The sequence below is a fragment of the Macrotis lagotis genome, chromosome 3, assembly GCF_037893015.1.
Source record: "Macrotis lagotis isolate mMagLag1 chromosome 3, bilby.v1.9.chrom.fasta, whole genome shotgun sequence".
Classification (NCBI taxonomy): domain Eukaryota; kingdom Metazoa; phylum Chordata; class Mammalia; order Peramelemorphia; family Peramelidae; genus Macrotis; species Macrotis lagotis.
The window spans coordinates 214,972,500-214,983,622 of NC_133660.1; positions in this window are offsets into that span (position 1 = coordinate 214,972,500).

An 11,123-nucleotide genomic window follows, 5' to 3' on the forward strand; every position below is an offset into this window, starting at 1 on the left:
ACAACAAATCCATAAACTTGTCATTATCTCAAATATATTTCATTCTGCACTCTCACTCCTCTGTCAGGAAGGATCACAGATTTAGGATTTTAGAGATCACCAAATCCAATTCTCTCACTTTACAGATGATTAAACTGAGACTGAGAGGTTAGATGATTTGACTAGGGCCACACAGTGTCTGAGGAAAGATTTGAAATCCCCTCTTCCTGACTGTAATTCTGAACTGTGCTAAGTAAAATATAACAGCTAGGGATAATGTTGGCTGACATTTTTATCATGTGTTAAAAGTTTAGAAACAAAAGTTCTTATTTGGAACAAAAGGAAGTAGGGCTACTGAAGTGAGTCCATAACCCAAATACATTTACCTTAGACTGGAGAGAGAGAGAGAGAGAGAGAGAGAGAGAGAGAGAGAGAGAGAGAGAGAGAGAGAGAGAGAGAGAGGAATTAATTATATTAGCAGCTCTTTCCTCTTGTTCAATTATTCAGATTTTGTGTAGAACAAAGTTCACACATATTACCCTTAGACCTAGTATATAAGCTTACTATTCTTGGTCCTGCTTGCATGTTTCCTTTTGCTCCTTATTATCTACCTTCTTTTTTCCTACCTATGGGCCCCCTTTACCAGCAGACATAGAAGAGAATTTAGGAATCTGGCTAGCAACTGTGCAATGGATCACTTCCTTCCTAGGAAACTTCTTGTGAATGTCCCTTGTACTCAACTTGGAGCTGTATCTAAATGTTAAGATCTTATGGACCTGTGAACTATAATCCATAATGTAAGATGAATTTGTTAGACAAGTATAAAACAAAGTATTATGTAAGCTCTGTAATTAAAGACTTGGTATAGGGAAAGTGTCAACTGGCAAAGAAGTGGAAGGAGACCACTCCAGATAGAAGTAATAGAAGGAGCAAAGATGAGGGATGGTTTGGAGAAATATATTAGGTATATTGAAGGGAAGGGAAGGATAGACAAAAGGTCATTTTGTTGTGGATGGAGGACATCAGGCTGGAAAAGTAGAATCGTTCTAAGGGACCATAGTTAAAGTTTACCTCACTATCTAGTGCAGAACCAGATTCACAGTAGGTACTCGGTAAATATCTTTTGATGGATTGTAGAAAGCTGATAGAGAGAGAGAAAGTGAGTATGGAGAGGGAGAGAGAAATAGGAAGAGAGAAGGAGTGACAGATGAAGGGTAGAGGTGAAGATGAGGTAGAGATGAAGGGACTCTACTAAGGACAAAAGGAAACTTCAAGACAAATAGCCCTAGTTCTCTTCCCTCCCCTCCCTCCAGTTAACATAATTATGACTGTCCATGGCTCAAATATCTACAGTGAGTTCCAGTTAGTTCCAAGTATTGTTTGAACTCCTTCCCATGGCATCAAAAGCCTCTCACAATCTGAGTCCTCTCTCCTTTTCCCATTGTCATATTTGACAACTCTGTCTCCATACATATTCTTGTGATTTCTGGCTTCCAAGCTTTGCTGCTGATTTTTAAAATGTCCTTTCTTTCCTCTTTCCTCATTAAATTCTTATCCTTCAAAACTACACATACACCTCCTTGAAATCTTCAGCAATCCTTACTGTTGGTAATAACCTTCTCAGAAAAGCTTCACATAGTAATTTGCAACCAGAGCTGTAACTATGGCAGGGCTGCATATACCTACATGTATAAATAGGTGTGTGTGTGTGTGTGTGTGTGTGTGTGTGTGTGTGTGTGTGTGTGTAGCTATCTATATTGAGAGGGGAGGGAGAGAGAGAGACAGACAGATAGACAGAGAGACAGAGAGAGAGAGAGAGAGAAAACATTCTGTTCCCAGTAGTTCTCCATTTCTTTTCCAAGAGGAAGGAGGTATGTATGTTATTTGTTCTCTAGGACCATCATTGGTCCACAAAAAGTATATATGTGTATTATATTTGCATTTATGTGTATATATACACAAATACTCATGTTTTTGTGTATAGATTTATATGTGTATATGAATACACAGACATAGAAAGGATAGAGACACATATAAAGAGAACAGATACAGAAGAATCAGAGGGAAAGGGAGAAAAACAGAATGTTGGAGGGAGGAGGCAGAAATTAATTTCACAGTTTTTAGAAGGATCAACTTTGAATTTTAGATATTCTAGGTCCTTGATCTCCTGACTAGTAAGCTATGGTTTATATTAGTGGAAGGAAAAGCCATACTCATGAAATCATAAATATATGAAGGATTTCCATAGCACTTTAATGTTTATTAAAGCAGTTTCCTCACAATAACTTGTCAGTTAGGTAGGAGAAACATTTGGATTCCCATTTTATTGATGAGAAAACTAAGACTTGGAGAGGTTAAGTAAATTGTTAACTGTTATCTAGCTATTAATTGATAGAGCCAGGATTTCATCCTTGATCTTCTAAGTCCAAGACCAGTCATTACTCCTACTCAGTCACAAAGTATGCTGAGACTACTTTTAGGGGCATAGTGTTTAAAGCTAGAAGGGACCTTAGAAATTGTTTAGTTTGGTTCCTTTGTTTTACAAATGGGGAAACTGTGGTTGAGAGAGAGAAATGGATCTACCCAAAATCAAAATACTATAAATAATAGGTTTGGGATTCAAATCTAGGTGCAAGAATTTTTCCTACTTCCTGAATACTGAAAGATTTGTAGCACTTGGTCCAGGGTCAATGACATCAATTTAAGTTGTATATTATTGTTTTTCTGCACCTAGTTTCACAATTGAGCCCACTTGAGTGGCATTTTGTGTCTCGTTTTAAATTAAATGTGATATTAAAAAGGCACGATGAGTTTAACTTTCAATAAGTGGTGGAGTGGGTAAATAGATCTCCCATCTGGGATCTGATCCCTCTCTTCTGCAAGGGAGAAAGCAATCTCTGCTTTTGTAGAAGCAGGAAGAAACCCACTGCAAGGTGCTCACCTTTTATCCTATTTCAAAGAAGAATATGGAACTAGAATAATCTCACTACCTAAAATATTAAAAGTCCATGAATATGATGCTCTCTCTGTTATGGGTTCAGAATAAAAGCTGCCTTCCTTGATTATTTTAAAGGGAGGGATAACAAATAGCATATTCTTGGTTTGTATGGCTCTCTCCCACCAAATGCTGGTTATACAAATGATAACCATGGATTTCCAGCAAGGAGAGAAACATCTTACCAGGGAAATCTGATCTTAGTCTTTGGGAGTGTGGGTTTTGGAAATCAAAGGGTATGTCAAGAAGGCTGGCTCCCCTGACATCCCCTGCTCCAGGTCTTCTCTGAGGAGATAGAGTGCTGGCCCTGGAGTTAGGAGAACCTGAGTTCAAATCCAGACTCAGACACTTAATAATTATCTAGCTGTGTGATCTTGGACAAGTTCCTTAACCCCATTGCCTTAAATAAATAAAATTTAAAAATAAAAGTCCATGTTTTGTTTCTCTCCTTAGTCTTTCTTGAACTCCTTTTCTCTCCTCTCAGAGTTTCTCTATTTCTAAATTAATTTCCCTTCTCTTTGCACATATGTATCATATAGACTGTGGTCTCTTAGTCAATCAGAATTCAGATTATCTTTTTCTGAGATAGTCTGCCAACACTGAAAGTAAATGCAATATAGTGAACACTGGATTGGGACACAACATTCCTGGATTCAATATGAATATGTAGGAGGGCAGTTATGGTACTGATATTCTGGGAACCAATATTCCCAACTGATGTGCGGCTGGGTTTTCATTTAGTTTATGGTTTGGATTTTTTTAATGTAGAAAATGATAAAAAAAAAGTAATAAAAGGGCATTAGAAAATTTTTTTTTTTACTAAAAAAAAAGTCCAAATCAAACCACAAATGAACACTATCAATTTGATTTGGAGGAAAAAGAAAAAAATTCTGGAGAGTTCAAATGCATTCCACTAAATCACAATTACCAACCTGGGCAGCTCCATTGACCAAGACTAGGTACCCAATTAGATATCCATTTATGCTGACTTTCTTATGGGTTTGACCCTGCTTTCCTTCCTTTATCTCATTTCAGCACAAAAAAAATTTTTTTTTGCTTTAAATGTACCATTTCAGGGAATATCTCAGTTATCATTTTTTTAGAAATGCATTTTCTGAGATTGTGCTTTATCATGTTTAATTTTGAAATTTTTTTCTGTAATTAAAAAATATACCTGTGAATAATTTTTTTTTTTTTAGGTTTTTACAAGGCAAATGGGATTAAGTGGCTTGCCCAAGGCCACAGGGCTAGGTAATTATTAAGTGTCTGAGACCAGATTTGAACCCAGGTACTCCTGACTCCAGGGTCCGTGCTTTATCCACTGCACCACCTAGCCACCCCCTGAATGAATGTTTTCTTAGTGGTAAATATTTTTCCAAAACAAGGAAAATTTCCTATAAAGAAAAAGTCCCTAAAAATTCGTGCTATTCAGTAGGAGAATGGATTAGCTTCTGAGATAGTTAGTATGCCAACACTGGAAGTAAATGCAATATAGTGAACACTGGATTGGGACACAACAATCCTGTATTCAAGATTGACTCGACTGACTACTTAGTAACTTTGTGACTTTCAATCCATTACTTCACTTTTATGGTCTCTGTTTCCTCATTGCTGGGATGAAGGGATTAGGTTGTGTGATTTCACAATGACTACTATGGTTTATTTTGTCCTTAGTTAATATGAGCACTTATTGAGGATGTTGTTCATTAAGATCCTAGACTAGATGACCTTTGCTGTCCCTCAAAATTCTGAGGTTCTATGACTTCAATTCCCTCAATCAGTGCAAGTTGCAACCCATCCATGATTTGTCTTGGGAAATTCTTTTTCCATAGTCATTTATATATTACCCCAAAATGAATGTTTCCTCTCAATTTTTTTACATTCCAACTACTTGTTACCTTTGTGTTTTAACCACATGAACAGCCCATTTTTTTTTTGTCAAGTATATATTTCATCAATGCTATTCTTTATATTATTTCTTTTCTCTTTTTCTTTCTTTTTATTTTTTAGGTATTATTTTTTTCTTTTTTTAGATTTTCTTTGCAAGGAAAATGGGGTTAAGTGGCTTGCCCAAGGCCACACAGCTAGGTAATTATTAAGTATCTGAGGCTGGATTTGAACTCAGGTCCTCCTGACTCCAGGGCTGGTGCTCTATGCACTGCGCCACGTAGCCGCCCCTGTTTTATTATCTTTTAAAAGTTTTTTCTCCAGCAGCAGGCAGAAGCAAGTTTCAACACTTACTTCCAAAACCTTGGGTTCCAAATTCTCTCCCTTCTACCCATTCTACTCCCCACATTGAGAAAGCAAGGTACTTGGTATAGATTTAAAATGCGAAGGTGGGGTGGCTAGGTGGTTCAGTGGATAGAGCACCGGCCCTGGAGTCAGGAGGACCTGAGTTCAAATCCAACCTCAGACACTTAGTAATTACCTAGCTGTGTGGCCTTGGGCAAACCACTTAACCCCATTTGCCTCGCAAAAAAAAGAATGTGAAGCCATGATAAATATTACTATAATAGTCATGTTGTAAAAGTAAACATACCCCCCCCCCCCCAAAGAAAGAGGAACCTCAAGAAAAATAAAGTGAGGGGAAAACCTCTGTTTTTAGGATGGATAGCATTCTTTATCATAAGTCTATCAGACAAATTGCTTCAATGTTTTTTCCTCTTATTGCTAGCTGTTTCCCTCAATACTATCCCTCTCCCCCACATTCCCCTCTATTCTGTTGTCTCTTCTTTTACCCTGTCCTTCCTCAAAAGTATGTTGCATCTGACTACCTTCTCCATGATCTTCCCTCTCTTTCTCCCATGCCTTTCCTCTTCTGCTTTCTTCTAGGGTAAGATAGATTTCTATATCCAATTGAGTGTATGCTATTCCCTCTCTGAGCTAATTCCAATGAGAGTAAGGTTCACTCACTCCCTGTCGCCTTACTCCCCTCTTCTACTTCACTGCAAAAGTTTTTTCTTTTCTTTTTTATGTGGCATAACCTACCCATTCTACATCTCCTTTCCTTTTCTCCCAGAACATTCCTTATACCTTCAAATTCATTTCCCTTGTGGGCCTTGTCTACATATGCTCCTAACTGCGCTTATAAATGAGAAGATTCAATGAGTTATCAGTATCATCTTCCAATGCAGGAATACAAGTAGTTCAACATCATTAAATTTCTCATGATTTGTTCTTCCTGTCTACCCTCTCTAAGTTTCACCTGAGTCCTGTACTTGAAGATCAATCTTTCTGTTCAGCTCTGGTTGTTTCATTAGGAAAGTTTGGAAGTCTCCTATTTTATTGAATGTTCATCTTTTCCCCTGAAAGAGGATGTACAGTTTTGATGGGTAGTTAATTGTTGGTTGTAATCCAAGCTCTTTTGCCTTCCAGAATATCATATTCCAAACCCTACAAGCCTTCAGTATATAAGCTTCTAAATCTTGTGTTATCCTGACTGTAGATTATGATATTTGAATTGTTTCTGGCTGCTTGTAATATTTTCTCCTTGATTTGGGAATTCTGAAATTTGGTTATAATATTCCTTGCAGCTTTCATTTTGGGCTCTATTTTAGGAGGTGATTGGTGGATTCTTTCAATTTCTATTTTTCCCTCTGCTTCTAGGATATCAGGGCAATTTTCCTGGAGAATTTCTTGAAAAATGAAGTCTAGGTTTTTTCTTCCTTTTGATACTGACTTTCAGATAGTCTAATAATTTTTAAATTTTCTCTCCTTGATTTGTTTTCCAGGTCAGTTGTTTTTCCAATGAGATATTTCACATTCTTCTAGTTTTTCCTTCTTTGGATTTGTTTTATTGTTTCTTGATTTCTCACAAAGTCTTCAGCTTCCTTCAGCTCCATTCTACATTTTAAGGAATTATTTTCTTCAGAGAGCTTTGGTATCTCTTTTTCCATCTGGCCAATTCTGCTTTTTAAGGCATTCTTCTTCTCAATGGTCTTTTGACTTCTTTTTCCATTTAACCGCAAACTAGTTTTTAAGATCTCTTTCACCAAGCTGCTGACTTGGTTTTCATGATTTTCCCGCATCACTTTCATTTGTCTTCCCACTTTTTCCTTTACCTCCCTTCCTTGATTTTTGAGTTCTTCCATAGCCTGAGGCCAATTCATATATTTTTGGGCGACTTCGGATTTGTAAGCTTTGACTTTATGTTCTAAGTGTGTTCTACTTCCACAACATTTCTCCACTCAAAGCCACTTTCAAGTCTCTTGCTAGACTTTATCTATAAAATGATTCTTCCATACATTTGAGACTGCGTCCCCTCCATAGGACCAAAATTATCATCTATGATTGGATTTTTTTCTTCTGTTGTTTGCTCATTTTCCTAGCCTATGATTTGATTTTAACTCTTTGTTAAGATGGGATAATGCTTCCAGAGGATACACTGTCCCAAACTTTTGAGGGTTTTTGCAGCTGTTTTCATGGATATCCATCCCCCCCCACCTGCAAATTCTCATTTCCTTCAAGGTCTTTTGAGAGGCTATATGACTACTCTCCTGGCCTGTGTTCTGGTCTGTGGATGACCATAACATTCCTTTCTGTTCTGAAATTATGAGGAGAGCTCTATTGTAGGCAGTAAGTTCTGTTATACTTCTGCTCCTTTTTCTGAGACTGGGGTCCCACACTGCGACCTGGATCTGAGTATGGGCAAAGCAACAGAGTCCTGCCTCATGGATAGCAAATCTCCCTTGTTCCATGGACTGAGTGCTCTGGAAGAAGCAGCTGGCTGCTCCCTGCTGGGTGGCTCCCCAGGCTGCTCCTGGTCCCTTGGGGCTGGGTCTGCATTGAGGCCTGCACTGGACTGGGCTCCCCTTTCACCCTGGTGCAGCAGAGGTTTCCTGCTGACCTTCCAAGTTGTCCTTGGCAATCCCTGGACTGAGAGGTCTGGAAACTGCTATCACTGCCACAAACCCAGGCGCCCTGTTGTCTGGTCCTGGGTGGTTGGGGTTGGTTCACTCCAGCATGTCCTGGGCTGTGCTACAGGCCTTTCTAACCCTGGTGTAACAGATCCTTCCTGCCAATCTTCCAAGTTGTATTGGGCTGGAAAATTGTTTCACTCAGTCTTTTTGTGGGTTCTGCCACTCTAGAATTTGGTTGGAGTTATTTAAAGGTATTCGGGGTGGTTTGGGAGAGAACTGAGGCAAGTCCCTGCCATCTTGACTCTGCCCATATCCATTATTTCTTGCATATAAGTCACAACTGGTAACATTTTGGAGTGAGCCTTTTTATCCCTTGCAGGTTTCTCTTCATTGTCCATTGACTCATATGTCTCTTTGATTATCATTATTATTTTTTAACAATTACAGCATTCCAGGGCAGGTAGGTGATGCAGTGGATAGGACACTGACCTTGGAGTCAGGAGGACTTGGGTTTAAAATAGGCTTCAGACACTAATACTTACTTAGCTGTATTACCCTGGGCAAGTCACTTAACCCCATTGTCTTGTAAAATCCAAAAAAAAAAACCCAACCCCAAATTACAAACCAAACCAAACCAAAAAAACCCCAAACACAATTATAGCATTCCAAGATTTATTGCCACCCAGCATCTAGGAGAACATTTGTGGATTATGTATGTGTCTGTTTGCATGTGCTGGGAACATCTTGGATTGTCGAAAGTTAACTTCATGCTTTTCCAAATGTTTGTTTCCTTCCATTCAATTTTAGATCAACTCACTGATCTGAGGATAGGCATTATCCCAAATATACGTACAAAGAGTCAAGGAGAACAGCTGGATCAGAACTAGTTAACTCTGAGAAAAATTCATGTTAGAAGGGACTCAGCCTCGAATGCATGGGAGAATCATTTTATAGATAGTCTAGCAAGAGACTTGAATGTGGCTTTGAGTGGAGAAATGCTGTGGAAGTAGAATTGATATTATTGTTCTCGATATACTCAATACTCCATCCAGATCGGTCTCATTATTTTTCCTAACACAACATCTGTGCTTTTTTATGGGATATCCCTTTGCTGTGGTCTTTCTTCAGTCCCTTATGTATAATGTGTACTCCCTCAGGATCTTTGCCTCTTAAAATTCCAAGCTTCCTTCAGGACCTGGCACCTTCTATGGGAAAATGTTCCTGATTCACTGTAGTTATTAGTGTTCTCTTTCTCTGTCTTGCTGTCTCTTTCTCTCTGACTATCTCTGTCTCTTCAAATAATCATTTTTCCTTATCTGCTTACTTGAGTGTGATTCCCAGTTGACATAAGCCTCTGAAGTGCAGGGAGGGACTGTTTTTCATTTTATCTTTGAATCTGAAGCATTCTCTACAATGCCTTAGGAATAGTAGTTGCTTAGTAAATGTTTGTTGGATTGGGTTGGATTGCTTAATGATCCTCACTGGAAAAACTAAATAGATGAAGCATGTCTATCGTTCTTACTTTAATATTAACTAATATTTATGTAGCATTTAAATATTTTCAAAGGGTTTTGCATTCAGCCTTGTGAAGAAGAAATTAGTATAGCCATTACTTTATGGATGAAGAAACTGGAGCTGAGAGGGTAAATGAATTGGCCAGGATCATAGAGACCTTGTTAGAGTCTGAGGAAGGATTTATATATTTATTTCTACATCTATATTTATCTATATGCATGCATGTATATATGCACACATGTCTATTACACATACACACACACACACACACACATATATATAAATGTATGATTGTATGTATATTTGGAAATACAATCCAAGTTCCAGAGCAGCATATTTCAGCTTGATTTAAGGAAAAGTTTTCTAACAATGAGAATTTTCCCAAAGTAGAATGTACCACTAAGTAAGCAATATTACTCTCCCTTCAAGCAAAAGACTGGCTAACCCTTTGTTGGAAGCAGGATAGAAGGAATTCTTGTTGAGCGACTAGAGGACAACTGAGATACATTCCCATCTTAGTATTCTGTGATTTGCCAATTTAATCTATTAATGTGTACACACACACACACACACACACACACACGTGTGCATGCGCCTGCACAGACTCACAAACATACCCCTTGATCAGATAGATAATGAACTGGGCCAGAATGAAAGGAGTAAATTGTTTGTAGCCCACATGACTCATACTGGGAAATGATTTTGCTGTTCAGTCATTTTTCAGTTGTATCCAACTCTTTGTGACCCCATTTGGGGTTTTCTTGGTCAAGATAATGTAGTTACCATTTTCTTGTCCAGATCATATGACAGATGAGGAAACTGAGTCAAACTGGATTAAGTGACTTGCCAACTGTTACACAGTTAATAGGTGCCTGAGGCTATATTTGAACTCAGGAAGAGGAGCCTTCTTGACTCCAGGCCCAGTTCTCTATCCACTGTGCCACCAAGCATGCATTTGCAGAGTGATCATTGTGATTTATTGTTTGATATTGTAGCTTAAGTTATTAGACTCCATTATGGAGTCATTTAGTGATCCTAATGGCTATGAAGCTATGACAGACACACTGCACTTTTTGACTATAATAACTCATTCTGACCCTATGTCAAACGTGAACAGCCATAGCACCTGATTATATGAGGTTTGGGGGATCCTTGATTATAGATTCAAACCCTCATCTAATTAACTGCCCCACCCAAATCCAACATCCAGGAAATAGGGGAATTTTCTCACATCTGAGTCTGATTAGGAATATTTTCTCCCATATCTGATAGCAATTACTTGTTTTTAACAAAGCTTATTTTTAAGGTACAAAATTTTGCTACTCTGACTCCACTCTTAGTGTGTCACTATACAAGTCTCCCTCATGTAAGTGACTCTGGCTCTGTGTGACTGAATCTGTGTTGCCATAATGTGTATGTGTGTGTGTGTTTGTGTGTGTGTGTGTGTGTGTGTGTGTATGTGTGTGTATGTGTGTGTGTATGTGTGTGTTTGCTTGCTTGCTGTAAACTATACAGCCATTGTAGTATAGTAATAAGCCACAGCAATAATAAACCAATAATAGCTTTCACTAACTTCTTTTAGTACCAATTTTCTGTAGACCCTTGAACCTGGGTCTTTGAACCTGAGCCATGAGACCAGAGCATTCAGTCTTTTCAAAGATATCCCACTACTGTTTGAACCAACTAAGCAAACCAATCTGATCTTTGCTGTATCAATATCTTTTTCTGGTGATGTTATATGATTGTGATAGAGCTATATAAAATAGATGTGAATA